The 6000-nt window shown below is 35.3% G+C and overlaps 1 protein-coding gene across 6 annotated transcripts in view; it reads left to right on the top strand.

The window, feature by feature from the left end:
- Positions 1-6000, top strand: part of LOC119642219 (protein kinase C, brain isozyme) — an 89559-nt gene that overhangs the window by 24859 nt on the left and 58700 nt on the right. The window lies entirely within an intron of this gene.

The raw sequence follows: 6000 nt of genomic DNA on the forward strand, positions 1-6000 counted from the left end.
ATTTGTCGCTCATTCTGAAAACTGAAAAAACCAGTCGCGCCTGTCCTATATTATAAGGTATGAAAATTCAGTTCTTTCCGTTTTTTAGTATTTTCTACGATGATGGAGACGAGCAAAAAAGATATGGCCACGACCGAATGTAGTTTTCTTTCTTGTGGTATTTTAAAAATCTTTAAAGTCTTCTTTAGATGCAGCTTAACACTTATATAACATTACTTAACACTTTCTATTATTACGTAAAAGCTGAACATACATTGCAAAAAGAAAAAAAATGGAAAATAAATTATTTATAAACAAATTGTATAGATTATGTATGCTTTGATTAATTGTTGATTGATAAAATTTAACCGTCATTAACCGCATCATAGGCGAATAAATACATAAGAACACAGATAAGAAAACTTATATTCAATATACATTGAAGCAAATTTGGATATGCACCACTATCCAATTTTTTGATTTCTTATGAAGCGATAAGTTACTTGGCCTCGTCCTTAGGCTGTTCACACGATGAAGCTTCGCTTCGCTTTCAAGACTGAGAATAAAGTTTGATCATATGGGAAGCAATATAAACGAACACAATGAAGTCGCGCATCCCGAAAATTTGTTTAACTTTTTAAGAGCCGAGCGTTTGTGTTAACAAGTAAGCAGATCGGTTTTGCATATTTTGCAATATTTTTATTTATAACCCAACTGACTCTTAGAAATAAATCATACGTTATATATCATTAATAGCTATTAATTATTCTGAGAAAAAGCAAAAAAATTAAAAGAAAAAATGTATAAATAGTGAGAAAAAAAATTAAAAAAAGGGAAAAAGAAAAAAAACCATGTGCACATCTAATACAGAGGCACATCCACTGCCGGCAAAAATCCGAGTTAAGGGCGAGCTCTCAAGCTATTGCTAACTTGCAAAAGCTTGGCAACCGACAATAGTAAAAAAATGTACTTCAATTGTCGAATCTTACGAAAATATCAAAAATAAAAGCTTATCTAAATACGACATAGACAAAGTGCGAGCATTTAAGAGACTTGATTTGATAGAATTTGAAGAATTCGATGTTAAGGTTGCAGACGTCACCTAGTTATTTGCAAAAGGATTGAAAAGCTCATATATTATTTTGGGGAAAAAGAAATCCATTATTTTTTCGGTAGATGGCTGCACTGATAGATTTCTCGTAAAGTATCGATCAAACAATTTCAGATTTATGCTCTTTGGAAAAGTGACATTTCGCAGTAAAAAAATTCTTCTGCTGTTTTTTGTTTGGTGCTTTCAGTTGTGAGTTACAGCGTGTTAAAAATGGAAGTGAACAAAGAGAAAATTCGGTACATTTTACAGTTTTTCTTTGACAAAGGCGAAAATGCAAGCCAGGTGGCTAAAATTGTGAATGGTGTTTATGGTTCCGATACTGTAACAGCCAATTATGTGCAATTTTGATTTCGTAGATTCCGTAGAGGCCGGTCGTCGAAAATGTCGATAAAATCGGAGAAATGATCGATGTTGACCGGCATGTTAGCAGTCGTAACATCGCCCAGGAGCTAAAAATCGACCATAAAACAGTATTAAACCATTTGCACAAAGCTGGATTCAAAAAGAAGCTCGATGTTTGGGTGCCACACCAATTAACAGAAAAAAACATGATGGATCGAATTTCCATCTGCGAAGCCTTGGCCAAACGGAATGAGATAGACCCATTTCTTAAACGGACGGTGACTGGAGATGAGAAATGGATCACATACGATAACCCTGTGCGAAAACGATCGTGGTCAAAGAGCGGTGAAGCACCTCAAACGGTGGTCAAACCAGGACTAACGGCCAGGATGCTTTTGCTATGCATTTGGGGAGACTGGAAGGGGATTATTTATTATGAGTTGCTTCCATATGGCCAAACGCTAAATTCTGATCTCTACTGTCAACAACTGGACCGTTTGAAGATAGCGATTGACCAGAAACGGCCAGAATTGGCCAACAGGAGAGGTGTCGTGTTCCACCAGGACAACGCTAGGCCACACACATCTACAGCGACTCGCCAGAAACTTCGGGAGCTTGGTTGGGAAGTTTTAATGCATCCGCCATACAGTCCGGACTTGGCAACAAGCGATTATCATATTTTTCTTGCATTGCAAAATTTCTTTAATGATGAAAAATTGGAATCTAGGGAGGATTGTGAAAATCGACTACTAGAGTTTTTTGCAAATAGAGACCAGGACTTCTATGAGAGAGGCATTTTGAAGTTACCTTTAAAATGGCAGCAAATCGTACAACAAAACGGTGCATATTTGACCCAAATCGGACAATCCGAAGCATGTTAAATAAAGTCCTGAAGTTCATATAAAAATAATGGATTTCTTTTTCCCCAAACTAATATATTAGCTAAGCTTTATACAGTAAAGTTCCTAGAGAAATTATTCGGGGTAGTGAGGTTTGTCTCGCCAAGTAATGAAATAGCGAGAATACATCTACGCTTGTCAAATGACGGTAAGCCTAGCAAAGACAATCTATTTTCATAAGAAGGCAAGCCAGTCCCAACCCGAATACCCAAGAGCAAAGAGAAAAAATTGCTTAGGCGTAGCTTCTACAGAGAGGAGACTACTCAATACTCTGCTCACTCGAGTACTACAAGTGCTGGTGTCACTAAACTCATGTATGGCCCTTTTGTAACATATGGCCCGTGACGCTCTCTACACCATTGTTGAAAAAAATCATTGTTTAAAAAATCGCTTTATTTAAGAAGAGATCAATGTGAAAATTAAAACGAAGACTACCAAAAAAACAAATAAAACCCTTATGTCCATGAACGAATCTATATTTCCAATTTTTCTGATTCAATGAAATAATCAGCCCTTCTTGGGAATGAAGGAGATACGAGTGCGATTCGAAGGTAAAAGAAGAAAACGATTTATCGATCGTCATTACATTAGGAGATGGCTGGACTTAGTCACCGGAGGGAAATCATCGATGTACAGGACACCTTACGTCATGAGAAAATGAGCAGAGGTGATGGATTTAAATAGAATCCTAAATGTTATAAAGAGAAGAGCTTCTTCGCTTCAATAAAAATAAATGAAAGCCAGAGCCCTGGAGTTTAAACTAAAAAAAAAACTCCACTGATATCAACGTATACAACATCCGTGCAAGAGCCACCAGCGAAAGCCTCGCAAACATGGCAAGCACAATCCAAGGCGTTCGTAACGTACGATCCTGACACATACGCTTACACTCTTACCGCTGTGAAGGTCGAGCGTAACAATTCATTATATGGTGGAAGTATTTGGTAGCATTAAACCTCTGAAGAACGATTATTTAGTGGTAAATTCATTGCTCCGCATTGAGAAGCGTTGTGAAACTCGAATATGCAACTATTTTAACCGCGAAACATTTTAAAAGATTACCTTTGCAACGCTGCTAGAATTTAATTGAATGAAATGTAGACAATTATTAGGTTGTGGTTGTTTTACAAAATACATTTAATCCAATAAAGTAAACCCTTTTTATCAGAAAATTACGTAAAAATCTTTTTTCACATTATGTATTGACAATTACTAAAAAAACCTATTGTAAAAAGTATTTATATTTTATTATTTACATATAACAAGGTGGGTATATATAGTATTTTGCAGCGTATAACAGAAAGGACAAGACGGAGAGTCTCGTTCCTACCTGACTTTGAACACACTCTTAAAGCGATTAGCAAGTTCACCCTTCATGATTCAGCCGATTAGGTACGCAATAAATTGCGACAAATAGAACTTGTGGACGTCCCTCTCAATATAGAAAATAAATTGTTCAAGACCTGCATCCCCAATAAAACGGGTAATGATAGTATGACGACGCAAAAAAAGATCATGGCCATTTTGTCAATTAATAGTTCGAAATCAAATCCGCAAATAGCAGATAACTAAGAATCCTCTTGCGGAATGATAGGCTTAGTAATCAAATGTATAAAGCGCTAGGTATGAAAATTTAGCCTAGTAATTCGGACTAAAATGGTGAACGATCATTATACCAAGAACTTGGAGAACTGAAGATAGTATTGAAAGAAACATTAAGCGAAATAAAACTATCGGAATATCATTTTCGAAAAGAAAGAAGATTGAAATTGGCAGTGAATATAAAGAATAAAAGAATCTACATTTCTATTGGATGTCTACTATAAATCGGCCATTTGACTGTAGTATTAAACTTGCATTTCTTATTTAACTAATTAAGTGCATCGATCCCTCTAGCTATGTATTCGTAGACTCGTCAAATAATATGTGTAATATGGAATTAGATTGTAATTCAACGACTTGACCAAATGAGAAAAATATACACATACATAATGACAAAACTTTATAAGAAAATCCAACAAGGACGAATGGGCGGATCATGAGATTCATATATTCATATATAAAAATAATCGAACACTTGTTTTCTGAAAGAAATGGAGGAGAAATACTTGTGAAGTTACACTACCTTCAAGGGTCAACAAAATAAGTTATAGTTCATTCAAAAAGATTTTGAATAATATACCCCTCGTACATTTTTGCAAGTGTTGCAAATTAGGAATTGCAGTTGAAAGTTAACATTAGGCATAATTTAGTTTTAAATTTAGCAAAATGCTGGAAAATGTATTTACGCATAAGTTGAAACACCTTTCAAATAATATTCGATTTTTCTAATTATGAAGGAATGCTAGTCGCAGTAGGCGAAAACTTTTCTTAGATAAATATCGTTGGGACGAACCCAGGAAGGCATTTGGGGATTAAAGTCTTGAAAACCAATTCGTTATTACTACTATTTAGCATACTATTACATTTAGTTTGTAACGAGATTTTGTTTTTCCACAAATACTTTCAGTAATTTCTTCCTTCTCTGGACGTAACTTAACTAATAGAAGCATTATTTTTTAAAATTTTCAAAATATTTGTTTCATTTCCATATACTTATTGCAAAGAAAGTATCCTTCTAACGAGTAAATTATGTATTTGCTTTAGTATTTTAATTATAAGGAAGAGTTCCATATTTCTCAATATACTGCATCAGTGGGAATCACGGCTGGTTGTTAAGGTTGTTATTACTTATTTTGGAAAGCCATAGTCTGTAATCTTAACTGTAATTGTGTGTGAGTTAAGTGATAAGAGAACGAAAGAAAGAAAGCGAAGAGCACTTGTAAATATAATTGATAACTTACATGGTGTGGTATCCAATCTTGTAATGACGCCACAAACGCCAATTTTTTCTTTTTTTTTTTTTGGGTCGCTTACTCGCTTTCATTTCTTTTGTCTTTATATTTGGCCAATAATTTAAAAAAAAAATTTTAAGAATACGAAAAAGTAAAACCATTATTTAGATAATAATCGCTACAATGGTGTACTTACTTTTAACAAATCTTATAAAACATCTTTTAAAAAAATTTAAAGTACTATTTTGTGTATGCCATCATTTTTTAATTGTAACCTCAAGTCAACATAAAAACAGTCAATCATTTATCAATAATAAGAAAGTTATTTTCGGCAGGATCGAATCTCGCATACCCATCATTACACCTTGCGGGGTATGACCCAGTCAATCCAGGATTCGTTGCAAGAAAATTTAGAAAAATAATCTGAACCTTCGGGGGGAATGGTGTTTAGTTTCCTAGATTTATTGTTTCCTCTTTACTGGATGGAAGTACAGCAATTTGTGTAGAACTGGGCTATGGCAAGGAAAAAGAACCAGCGAGTTGACCCGACTTTGTTGCGCGCTTGCCGTTTTATTTTCCTTTCTTACGACGTTAGACTTTCACTTTCTGTTCGCTTTTAATATCGCGGGACGCTGGAAGAAAAGAACCGAAAACGTTGCCAGTGTCATAGCTGCCGCCGGGGTGTCCCTGTTCCGCTACTCGTCGGAAATTACAACGACAAAGTATTCTTCAGTCAGCCAGTACATCCCTCATCCATAAGGTCAGTTGTCCTACCAAGTCTTTCAGGGATGGCGATTTATACCAACCGTCACATCCCCTATCCGTAATGTCATTT

This window comes from Glossina fuscipes, unplaced genomic scaffold, assembly GCF_014805625.2.
Source record: "Glossina fuscipes isolate IAEA_lab_2018 unplaced genomic scaffold, Yale_Gfus_2 221, whole genome shotgun sequence".
Lineage (NCBI taxonomy): Eukaryota > Metazoa > Arthropoda > Insecta > Diptera > Glossinidae > Glossina > Glossina fuscipes.